This window comes from Triticum urartu, chromosome 1A (genome assembly GCF_056163025.1).
Source record: "Triticum urartu cultivar PI428250 chromosome 1A, HENAU_Tu73, whole genome shotgun sequence".
NCBI classification, from domain to species: Eukaryota; Viridiplantae; Streptophyta; class Magnoliopsida; order Poales; family Poaceae; genus Triticum; species Triticum urartu.
The window spans coordinates 518544671-518557026 of NC_141873.1; positions in this window are offsets into that span (position 1 = coordinate 518544671).

The following is a 12356-nucleotide window of genomic DNA, read 5'->3' on the forward strand; positions in this document are numbered from 1 at the left end:
CCTCCACAACTCACACACCTGGGCCATTGACGGGCATTTCCTGTTAACATGCATTTTTGTTAATTGGCGCCGAAGGCACTTGAACCTGGGCCGGACCTTTTTATTTGGGCAACGCTAGGCGCCGGCGCACCGGCCGAAAGTTTCGGCCGGTCCCACCCCAGTCGTTTGATCCGAGTCGCTTGGCCAATGGATCTGGGGGAAAAAATGATTCGCTCATGTTTTCTTCTTCCTCGGGCTGAATCTGCAACTCCCACTCAGGATCCTCGTCGCCGTGCCTGTAGTCCCCTCTGGTGGTCGTCCTCGTCGCCGGCCGTCCTTGTGGTCAGTCCCCACCCTCGCTGGCCGTCCTCGTGGTCAGTCCCCACCCTCGCCGTCCGTTCTCGCCGTTGAATATGGATGTAGTCAAAAACTACCTCAATCCATGCAACAGTTGCGCCTGCGGTTGCAGCTCCACCAGCGACGGTTATAGCTCTCTCCGGTTGTAGCTCCATCGCCGCCACTCGCTGCACGGGATTGCGTCGGCGACGACCACCAGTCAGTCAACGCCATTGAATGGATGTAGCAAAAAACTTCACCGGTAGTAGCAAAAAAAACTATGGATGCAGCAAAAATCAAACACCGTCGCCGTCTTCGCGAAGTCGCAACTCTGCCTTACATGGATGTAGCAAAAACCTTCAGCGGTAGTAGCAAAAATCTACCACGGTTGTAGCAAAAATTAGGGTTGTAGCAAAAACTTCACCAGTCAGTCAACATCATTGAATGGTTGAAGCTTTTCAAAATTAGGATTGAAGCTTTTCATGTCAACGATTGTTGCTTTTTGTTTGTGTACTCGCGGGTTGAAGCTTTTTATGAAGCAGGTTGAAGCTTTTCATAATGTGGGATGAAGCTTTTCAATTCAGCTGTTGAATCTTCCCAATTCAGTGGATGCAACATTTTTGTGCTTCGAGTGCCCCAGCGACCCCGATTGTAGCTTTCCAGGCCACCAGTTGCAGCTTATGTTGTGGTAGTGCGCTGGCAACCAACATCATTATCTGTCATGGCGAAGAGCTCAGCCATGGCGACGAGCGCGGCCATGGAATGGCAGCGTCGCCCCTCGGAGCACACGAACAGCACCGGAGGCCCGAGCGTTCCGCCGGCGCACCGCGCGCAAACATTTCCCTTTTTATTTCTATAAACTTGCAAAACAGTAGATGATAGGCTTCGAACCTGCAATCTCTTAGTTGGAAAGGAAGCCTGCTAACCACAACGACATATTACCAGCTGTGATAGAGTTGCTTTTTTTACTCTTTATTAGTAAGAATTTTTTTTCTAGACGTTTTTGTTCCTAATATCTTTTTCTTTCTTTTCCCTATTTTTCTTTTTTCTTCAATGCACAGATTCTTTTTAAATTAATGATTTTTTTCCAAAATTGATGAACCTTTTCTAAAATCTATGAACTTTTATTCAAATTCATGAAATTTTTCCAATTTCGAGGACTTTTTTTCAAATTGATGAAGTTTTTCAGATTTGTAAATGTTTTGAATAAATTCGTTGAACTTTTTTCAAATTCGAAAGACTATTATTAAAATATGATGAATTTTTTTCAAATTTCAATGAACTTTTTTCAAAATTGATGATTTTTTTCCAGATTTGTAATCTCTTTAGTAAAATAGATGAACTTTTTCAAATTCCGTGAACTAATTTTCAAGTTTGATGAATTTTGTTTTTAAATTCTATGAAAAAAATTCAAAATCGATGAGCTTTTTTTTCAAATCGATGAAATGTTTTTAAAATTTGATGACTTTTTTCAACTCGGTTTTAAATAAAAATTGTTGAACATTTTTAAAAAAATCTGATGAACATTTTTTCAAATCAATGAACCGTTTTTAAAATGAATGAACTTTTTCTTCAAATGGATGAAGTTTTTTTTGAAATTTATGAACATTTTAAATATTTATGAACTTTTTTTCAGTTTCCGAACTTGTTTTCAAAATAAATACTGATCAAATAGTTACATTTTTCCTCCTAGTAGAACAACCAAGTGAGCTTGGTCCAGTGGTTGTTATGCTATTTGTTGAGATAGGCGTCCCTAGCTGGAATCCCATTTCTTCCATGGAACGATTAGACTTGCTTTTTTTTCTTTGATAGGGGCATGTTGCTGGGCCGAACCGGTACACATCGCATTCGAGCGCCACCAGCCTTAACCGGCGCTTAAAGCACCCAATAGGAGCGTCCCCCGTTGACGTTACCCCGCAGCCCTTTCATGTTCCTCTTTTCTTTTTCCACATTATTAGATAACTTAGAGGGACAAAGGAACTTAGAGAATAATCCTAAAAAACAGAGATTATAGAATATATTTTACTATTAAAATGGGAGAATATATGTGCTAATTATTAAAAAATCCCTCAAGAAAAGAAGAATAATAGATATTTTTTCTCAATATCCTTTTGTTAGATTTGTTGAGAATTTGATGTTTAGACTTTCAACTCCTATCTAGTTTAGGATTATATAATGATTATTAAGCTTCAACATAGTGGGTTTCAAAAAAGTTTTGTAGGATATTGTATAAGTTGTAGTAATCTTTTTCCTTTATTAGCTACCTAAATGTATGTGTCAGTGAGCATATATTGAAGTTTTTGTGGTGAATGGTCTATTGTTATGTCAGTGAATGGGATCAGAAAATGAGAAGCTCTCCCCTCAGAAAAAAGAAGAAAAAAAGAAGTTTTTCGATGGTATTTGCATGCCTCAATTTTGTAAGGCCGAATCATGAGACATTTTTGCGATGTAGAAGCGCCCTGGCCCGTGGTCTTGGTGACATTGTGAAGACATCTTCAATGGTATCCTGAAGCATATATAGCGGTGGCATCCCGTCGTCCATCATCTCTCCGGCATCCTCTTTGTCGAACGTGCGTCTTGCTCGCCGCCTCATGGCCTACGACTTCGGGACACCCTTGTCGTGGGTCACGATTGCTATCGCATGCGACGGGGAACTACAAGGCGGGGCATGTAGTCCCTGTTGTTTCTTCATAAACACAAGCTCGTGCTTCCTCTGATTTTTGGTGCGTCTGGTTCGCTGCTGCAGAACACGCTTTCTGATTCAAACAATATCTATCTAGTTAAAGATGCACGATCCACGTGTAAAATGGGGCCGGTCTGCTCGCTTAAGTGCATGCATTGTTCCATGGCGACCTGCTCTTACATTTCATCTGAATTTCATTGGGTCTTTTAGATCATGTCAAATTCGACAAAGACAAGTTTGGAGCCTTTTCCTACAAATTATGCCACACTACACTTTGCCTGGAGTAGCATTCCCCATTTATGTACAACTTTAGCTATATGTAAGTCGCTTGCAAATAGATTTTTGGTCAGTCGGTTTTTTTGGCCGATGATTTTCTGCTTTCAGATCCGAGCTACTTTTTTCTTGGTCTATTTTCTGAGCAGTTTTGGGCTTTTTTTTACTGATCACATATTTGGGTTGGTTGATTTGCTACTAGGTCGACGCCCATTACATGTGCCAAACAACACCCCCCCCCCCCCTATCTCCCTTTTTTAAATGGGTTTTCCGTTTTTATGCGTCTTTGCTTTGGTACTTTATTTTATTTTATTAGTTTCTTTCCTTTGTGGGTATTTTTGGGATGTTGGGTGAGTGTAAATGTAAACACACAAATACTATACAATATGTGCAAAAACCTACACTATTATATGATTGTTGTTTGCATACTAAAAAAGTGCAATTTTAGTGTAAAGTTGTGTGCCAGTTTGTTTAACCCTTTTTCATTATCTTTCTTCTTAAAGAGTGATAAAAATGTCATTAATTCATTGTTGCAAATAAAATTTCATTCTTTTGACTTTGATTTAGTTATTGTTTTATTTTCTTTCTTCTTTAAGGGTAATGCCAACACCACTAATTCATTCACTCTTAGAAACTTTTTTGTTGCGATAATTTCACTATTACTCCCTCCGTCCCATATTAAGTATCACTCAAACGGATGTATCCAGGCATTTTTTAGTGCTAGATACATCCGTTTGAGCGACACTTAATATGGACGGAGAGGCTATATGCTTATCCTTGCATATAAAAAAGGGGTATTTTGGTGTATATTGTGTGCGAATTTTGTCATTGTTTGTATTTTTTTTCATTTTCTTTTTTCTTAAAGGGTTATATCAATGCCACTATTTGCTTCTTCCATCGTAAACCTCATTCTTTTGACTTTGTTTGAGTTCTTATTTTGTTTGCTTTCTTCTTAAAAGATAATACTAAATCCATTAATTCATTTTTTTCTTATAAAACTTCATTAGTCTATTTTTTGTATTTATTTAATTTTCATTCTTAGTTAACGGTAATATCAATGTTAGGAATTTATTCCTTCTTAGGAAACTTCCATTTTTTTTGCGAAAAAATCACTATTATATTCATATTATTGAAAACCCACAATTTTTCTATGTAAATTGTGTGAAAATTTTGTTTTTATGTTTTTCATTTGATTTCTTCTTAAAAGGTACTCCCTCCGTCCGCAAATAAGTGTACTTCTACCTTTTGTTCTAAGTCAAAGTTTTAAAATTTTGACCAACTTTATGGAAAAAATTAGTAACATATATGACATCAAATTGGTATATTATGAAACTACATTTCATAATGAATCTAGTGATCCTAATTTAGTGCCATACATGCTGCTACTTTTCCCTATAAAGTTGGTCAAAGTTTTAAATTTTTGACTTAAGACAAAAACTAGATGTACACTTATTCACGGACAGAGGGAGTAATAGCAATGCCACTAATTCATTCTTCCTTAAAAAAACTTCATTAATTCGATCTTGTTTGAGTTTCTATTTTATTTCTTTCTTCTTTAAGGGTAATTCCAATGCCACTAATTCATTCCTTCTTACAATTGTTTTTGCAAAAAAGTCACTATTACATGCTTATTCTAGTATATAATTAAAAATCACAATTTTTGTGTAAATTGTATGCAAAATTTGTCATTGTTTCTTTTAGTTTTTTTATTTTATTTCTTCTTAGAGTGTAATACTAATGCCACTATTTTTTTAGAAAATTCCATTATTTTGCTTTATTTTTAATTTTTATTTCATTTTTTTCGTGTGTTAGACAGATACAAGTACCAGATTCATGCACTGGACAGGAAGGGCATGCATGCATGTGCGAGGGCTCGGCGAAGTGGGATTGAACAATGAGCATGCATACACTAGGTAGCAATATACCAGTCAGCCGACCGGCAGCACATACATACGAGAGTGGAGCCTAGCTAGCAGACATGCCAATGCAGAAAAAAATGTGACTGACCAAAATCAGAATTCGGTCACCTAATCTGTAACTGGTTTCTTTATGTACGTTAGCAACAGTTATGTTTCTGCATATAGCATGCAGGGCCTTCCCTCGGCATTCACGTTCTGAATTGCCCTTCGACAACTTCTCACGCCAAGCATTGCAGCATTGCACAGTACGTTACTAACATTTTCAGTCTGTGATGCAATCGGCAATTATATAGAAACCACAGTAATAGTGACAATTGAGGTTCGTTAGAAACAGTGACTGCAGAAGTAACAGTGACAATTTTCACTGGTCAAGTCCACGCTTTCTGCCATGCCCAACATCGCCATCGCCGTTTTAAAACCCCCAAAGGGCTTTATCAAGGAAACCGAGAAGGTCAGGTGGCGCTTTCTTTGGTTCCTGATGAGAACCTGACCGGCAACAAGTGCAAAGTAAACTGGAAGAAGGAAACCGAGAAGGTCAGGTGGCGCTTTCTTTGGTTCCTGATGAGAACCTGACCGGCAACAAGTGCAAAGTAAACTGGAAGAAGGAAACCGAGAAGGTCAGGTGGCGCTTTCTTTGGTTCCTGATGAGAACCTGACCGGCAACAAGTGCAAAGTAAACTGGAAGAAGGAAACCGAGAAGGTCAGGTGGCGCTTTCTTTGGTTCCTGATGAGAACCTGACCGGCAACAAGTGCAAAGTAAACTGGAAGAAGGAAACCGAGAAGGTCACGTGGCGCTTTCTTTGGTTCCTGATGAGAACCTGACCGGCAACAAGTGCAAAGTAAACTGGAAGACGGTGTGATTGCCTGGAGATGGGGGCGCTTGGCATTCAAGACCTGTTAGCCGCTTCGCGTGAACTCTGCGCCTACGACGACTCTGGCTCTTTTTGGCGCGCCTCAGATCGGCCCCGGGCTGCCTTGAAATTGCCCGGACCGCGAGTTCTTTGCCTCGGCAACTATCGTCATTATCCGCAATCGTTGCTGCCCTGCTAAAATTCATATTGGTTGCTGCCCTGCTCGGTATGTCAGGCGATGCCCAATTTGTCCAAGCACTCCATAATAGATCAGTAGTCGATGTGCTGCACAAACACAATTGGATCAAGGACGTTCAACATAATATATCCGATTAAGTTGTGAAGGATTTTATATTCATATGGTGACTGCTATTGTGCTCCAGCATTCATCTTGATCAGGACATCCCATGCACAATTTGATGGAAGTTCATCGAGTAGCGTAACTACTCGACCAGCTCGGCTTACCACATCCAACACACTGGGCTGCAACGGTCGAATTTTCGATGCATTTTGTAGTCCGCATGGGCCCCGCAGGGTACAAGTTTTTCCTTCAGTCGTTCCTTCTTGATAGAATTTGGTGCACGAATCTGCTAATGAGACGGCGACGCTGGCAAAAAATCTATTCTTAAAATTGCTTCAAGTCAAACACACATAACTTTGAGTTTTCTTACGAACGAGCATCAAAAAAGAATCTTTTATCCGGCAGGAATGTTCCCCCATAGCACACTTCTATGTGTGTCACTCTGGCCACACACGTCCCACATGTTTGCGCCACTGACCCATACACACTTGTGTAACCACGAAGGTCGGCACTGATATCATTCTTACAATTTTGTAACGACATCGGACTGACTAACGAGTATAAGGCCATCATGACTGGCTATCACTCGAAATCTAGACTAGCCCCACACACCAACATTAGTCTTCTCTTCGCATTTTGTGCTCACTCGTTCATACTGGGATCAACTTCCCCGTCGGTCCCACCGTCAGATTGCTCCAAGTCAAACATGCTTAATTTTGAGATTCTTTTGTGTATGGATACCTAAAAAAGAAGGAATTGCTTCTCGGTATGAGTAATCTATCAATCCTATAAACCTGGATGTTATAGGAAGGTTGCAGCTCGCTCTCATGTGATCACTGGAAGCATTTGGGTTCTTCCAAGGAGATTTAGTGTTGCATCATAGGCAAGGGCCAACGGCACATGGGGATGCTATCACTCTTGATGTTGTTTTCTTGGGAGATTTGGCTTGAAAGAAATAGATATTTTCCGCAATTAAACCCTGCCGATTAGAGGGATGGCGGCATCGAGGAGATCGCCATGGTGTATTGGCCTCTAGCAAGAGCTAAAATTTAGAAATTAACTGTTTTGAGGACCCGGGGTGAAACCTTGAAAGATTCATGTTGTGTTCAGGCTTCGTGTCCTTCTCTTACTTTCTTCTCGCTTCTCTCTTTATTTCCTACTTGTCATGGTTGTAACCATGTAATTATTCTACCTGTTTGTCAATGAAATGCCTACAATTAGCTTTGTTTGACACAAGAAACGACTTGTGGCATGGTCTGTCCCAGCCGCAGCTGTCGTGGAACCTCCCGCACATCACGAACACAACCGGAGCTTAGAGCATCTCCAACAGGCGCCGGTCGCGCCGCGCGCAAAAAACACATATGCCGCGCGCGAATCATCTGGTTTGGCGCGGCGCGCAGCGCTGACTCCAATAGCCGCGCTAAAATGCAGCGCGCGCGACTCACACAAACAACTTATGCATTCAAAAACAAAAGCAAAAAAAATCAAAAACAAACAAAAATAAATAGTTCAATTTCGTTTATTACAACTCAAACAAACAGTTTATCGTTCAATACAACAAATAGTGCAATTAAACACAACAAATAGTTCAACAATACAATAACGAACGCACAAATCATGATGCTCTTTGTCGTCCATTCCATGCCCACCATTCCTCAATGAGATCCTTCTGAAGATCATTATGCGCTGCAGGACGTCGAATGGCATGATGGGAGGCAACAAAACGGGCCACCCTTTCAGCCCTCCATCGCACTCGCACGGGATATCCCAAGAGCTCATACTGAGAGTAGTCTACATCTTGGCCACGCTCATTCTCGATGATCATGTTGTGCATGATCACACAAGCGTGCATTATGTACCAAAGCATCTTTTGATCCCAAAATCTAGCCGGTCCTCTCACAATAGCAAATTGGGCTTGCAAAATCCCAAAAGCTCTCTCCACATCTTTTCTAGCCGCCGCCTGAGCATTGTGGAAATCAAGTTTTTTCTTATCTTCTGGCTTTTTCAACGGCTTGACAAAGGTTTGCCACTTTGGATAGATGCCATCCGCTAGATAATAGCCATAGTTGTATGTACGGCCATTTGCTACAAACTGCACCAGTGGCAACTCCTCATTTGCAATCTTACTCATCAGTGGTGACCGGTTGACAACATTGATGTCATTCAAAGATCCAGGCATTCCAAAGAATACATGCCAAATCCAAGTCTCTTGATCGGCCACCGCTTTAAGGATTATAGTGGAACCCTTTTTTTGGCCATGGAATTGCCCATGCCATGCCTTTGGACAATTCTTCCAAGTCCAATGCATGCAATCTATTAAGCCAAGCATGCCAGGAAAGCCGCGAGCTTTGTTCATCGCTAAAAGCCTTACGACGTTTTCAGCGTTGGAGATCTCAAATACTCCTCGCCAAACACTTGCACAATTTCGACAGCGAAGCGCTTGACACACATGATGGCTTGGCTCTCACCCATAGCCAAGTGATCATCAACTAGATCAGCCGATATACCGTATGCCAACATACGCAAAGCGGCTGTCACCTTCTGAAAGGTGCTATGCCCGAGCTCTCCGGCGGCATTCCTCCTTTGCCGAAAAAGCGGTCATGGCTCGCTAGTTTCTCTGCAATGCGCCTGAACAACTCGGTGCTCATCCTAAACCGGCGACGAAGATACGACTCGGGGTATGTGGGATTCTCCGCAAAATAATGCCTGATCAATCTGTTGTGGGCATCGATCCTATCCCTCCAAAAAAATTTCCAACCCATAACCGAACCACCGTGTTTCGGTATTTTATTAATATGCATAGCTAGGATCATTGCAAGATCCTCCTCCTCTTCCATATCAAATTCTTCTTCGGAAGAATCATACGACGAACTCATCTACAATGTTGAATACTATGCTATAAATAAAAAACTACAATCAACATGCCCGAAATTCATGGCTTTTGAGCAATACATACCTTCTAGGCGTTTTGTCGAACACCTAGCGGGCGTCGAGCGGCAGCGAGCGCGCGGGCGCTGTTCGTCGGCGGACCAGCACGCGCGCGGGGCGGCGGGCCTAGAGGGGGGGCGGAGAAAGCGCGCGCGGGGCGGGGATAGGCCGGGGAAGCGCCGGAACGGTCGTCGGGTGGCGCGGTCGTCGGCGGCGGCGCGGCTGGAGGGGGGTGGGAGGTGCGAGCGAGCGCGCGAGAGTCCAGCGCGCGGGAGCGGGCGCAGCAAATAAGCGGCGCGCGATTGCGTTTCGGCCCGCGCGCTGGACTATGTATGCCGCGTGCGCGGTTTTCGCGCGCCCGCTGGAGCAGCTATTCCGGTTGCGCACGCGCTAAAAGGGGGGATTTTGCGGCGTGGCGCTAGTTTGTATATGCGTGTAATTTAGAGATGCTCTTACGGAAGACTCCAACCGTATATGCGTGCACCTAAGGCTAGTCATAGTGGGAGGAACTTAGCTAGTAACATAACGCACTTTAAGAAAATTCTGCTTATGTGGCAAGTAATTAATGAAAGATGGTAACATAATATGTTATTGTAACATAGCGCTTTTCAAGATAAGATGAGTCTACAAGCTAATAAATGAAGCCATCTATGATACTACTATTATATTACTTTGCATTATGAAGATAATAACTTAGACTAGTGTTATGCATATGACACTAGTCTAAGTTACTCCCCGTTATAACCTGGCTAAAGCAACGGCACACAACCGCGCGAGTCCTTGGGTCCATGCAAGCGTGCCCGCACATGCACACCGCATGGTCGAAGGAAAATAAAGGCATCTTCAATGGGAGGCGGTAGGAAAAAGTTCCAAGTCGATCGGCAGTTGCAACGTAAATTCCAGAACTATTCCCGGCGTCGGGTGCCGCGGCGGCGGAAAAGAAGGCACCGAGCGCTAGCCCTTTTTCTTCTACACACAGCACTATTTTCAACGATAGTTAGCGTCGCGGCTGGCGCCAGCCTTGGAACAGATACCGCTTTTGTTTCCGCTTTGCAAAATGTCATTTTTCATTTCTGGGTTTCCTCTATATTTTTGTTTTTCCACCGAAATAGCGAAAAGTTTCCGCTTCATGTTATGCCAAGCACCCGTGAAAACATACCTACTATGCCGGCTAGGTGTTTGCCGAGTGTTGGATACCGACTATTAGGACATGTATAATGATTGATAAAATAATCTTATTTAAGGTCTTGCATGTAATTTAGAGATGACAAAAAATATATTTATAATGGATCATCTTTTAGCCTTATCTTTAATAACTAGGCATTCCTAAAAACATGATGGAACATATTATGCTAAGAGATCATTTCTTGTCTTCTTTTAAATAAAAGAAGACAAGCCTTTTCTTATGAGTTCTCTCTCATCCAACTCATTATTTATCCTACGTGACACTCCTAAGATAGCACCATTGTACATGCCCTTACATTAGACATATCCTATCTCGAGTACATATCGGCCTTCACCAAGCACCCTAGGTGTTCGGCATATAATGTTTTTCCTGTAGTGAATATGTGTCCCCTCGCTTCGAGGAGCCAGGCATAATGCATAGTATCACATCTTAGTATTATATGGACCTCATTTATTCTTATGCATAATACATAGTAAAAGCATCTACAGCCGGATGCCTCAAGCCCTCTCATACGCTCGCAGACGCGCCCGGTCAGTGGCCGGACAAGAGGGAGAAGAAAAAAAGTGACCCAGCAAGACCTCTCATACCATTCCTGTACGGCCGGGCTGTCAGCGAACCCTCATATCCATCTCAAATGTAGGGAGGATATCAAGGCTCGCAGATGCGCCTGGTCAGTCCGCCACGTAGGACGTGGCCTCACCCCGACCACCTTTTCTTTTTCTTTATTCACTCTTTTCCTTCTCTCTTCATTTTCACCAATCACGTGCAAGTGACCGGACATATGAGGAGGAAAATAAGAACCGTGGCTGCGCGAACGGACAAATAACGGGCACGCCCGGTCAGTGGCCGGGCGCATCCGCGGGCGTTTAGGGGGTCATATTTGTTAAGTCCGACTGTTGATAGGGTGTCATAATATGATACTGAATCGTCGCTTTTCTCATTTAATTATACGCCATCTCAACAAAATACCCTCCGTCTCGGTTTAGAGCGCGTGCACGTAGTTCTAAGTCATCCATTTGACTAACTAAACATGAGTTATATGTCACCAAAAATATATCATTGAATTCTTAAGCAGATGTAGTTTCTAAACATATATATTTTTCGTCACATATAATACATATATAGCTAGTTATTATGTCACCAAAAATATTTATGATGCCTCACGGTGACCAGCCTGACAGACCTGAAGCTGGCTGGTGCTAAATTACACGATGATGACGTCGTGTGGATGACGGGAGCACGGACACACCCGGTGGCGGTGGCATGTGCTGCATGCATGGATTGGCGAGTTCGCGTTCATCTCGCTTCAGTTTATGGAACATGTGAGAACGGGGTGAGCATGAAGTCGATCATATGACGACTGACCCATGGACTTGGTGTTGGAACCAAATCCGCTGCAACGCCCGAGATTTGCCATGCATTTCGACGGACAGCCGCGGCCGTGGTGCCCAACACGAGAGCAGAACAGTTGTACTTCCTCCGTTTCAAAATACTTGTCATGTTTCTAATACAAATTTGATCTAAAACCACGACAAGTATTTTGAAACGGAGGGAGTAGTAGCTACCAGCACTTCCTACAACTACTTTCGGTGCAATTCCTACGAACAGTGTCGTGTGATGATTGTGGCAGCATGTAGACCTGCTGTCACCGCCACGTAAATCCTCATCCGTACGCGTTTCGCCGCGTAAATCCTTTTATCCGTACCGAGGGTTTATTATCAGGCTTTCGTGGGAAGAAGACTTGGCTTAGCCCCAGTCACCACAAAGTGTCAAGATCAATAATCATATGTACTACCCCGGTGCACGCGTTCAACATGACCGAATGGCATTGCCCAGTTTCATACTTGATCAGACTCGTGTGCGTACTTTGCCCGACACAGGAGACGACTCGCGCCCTGCT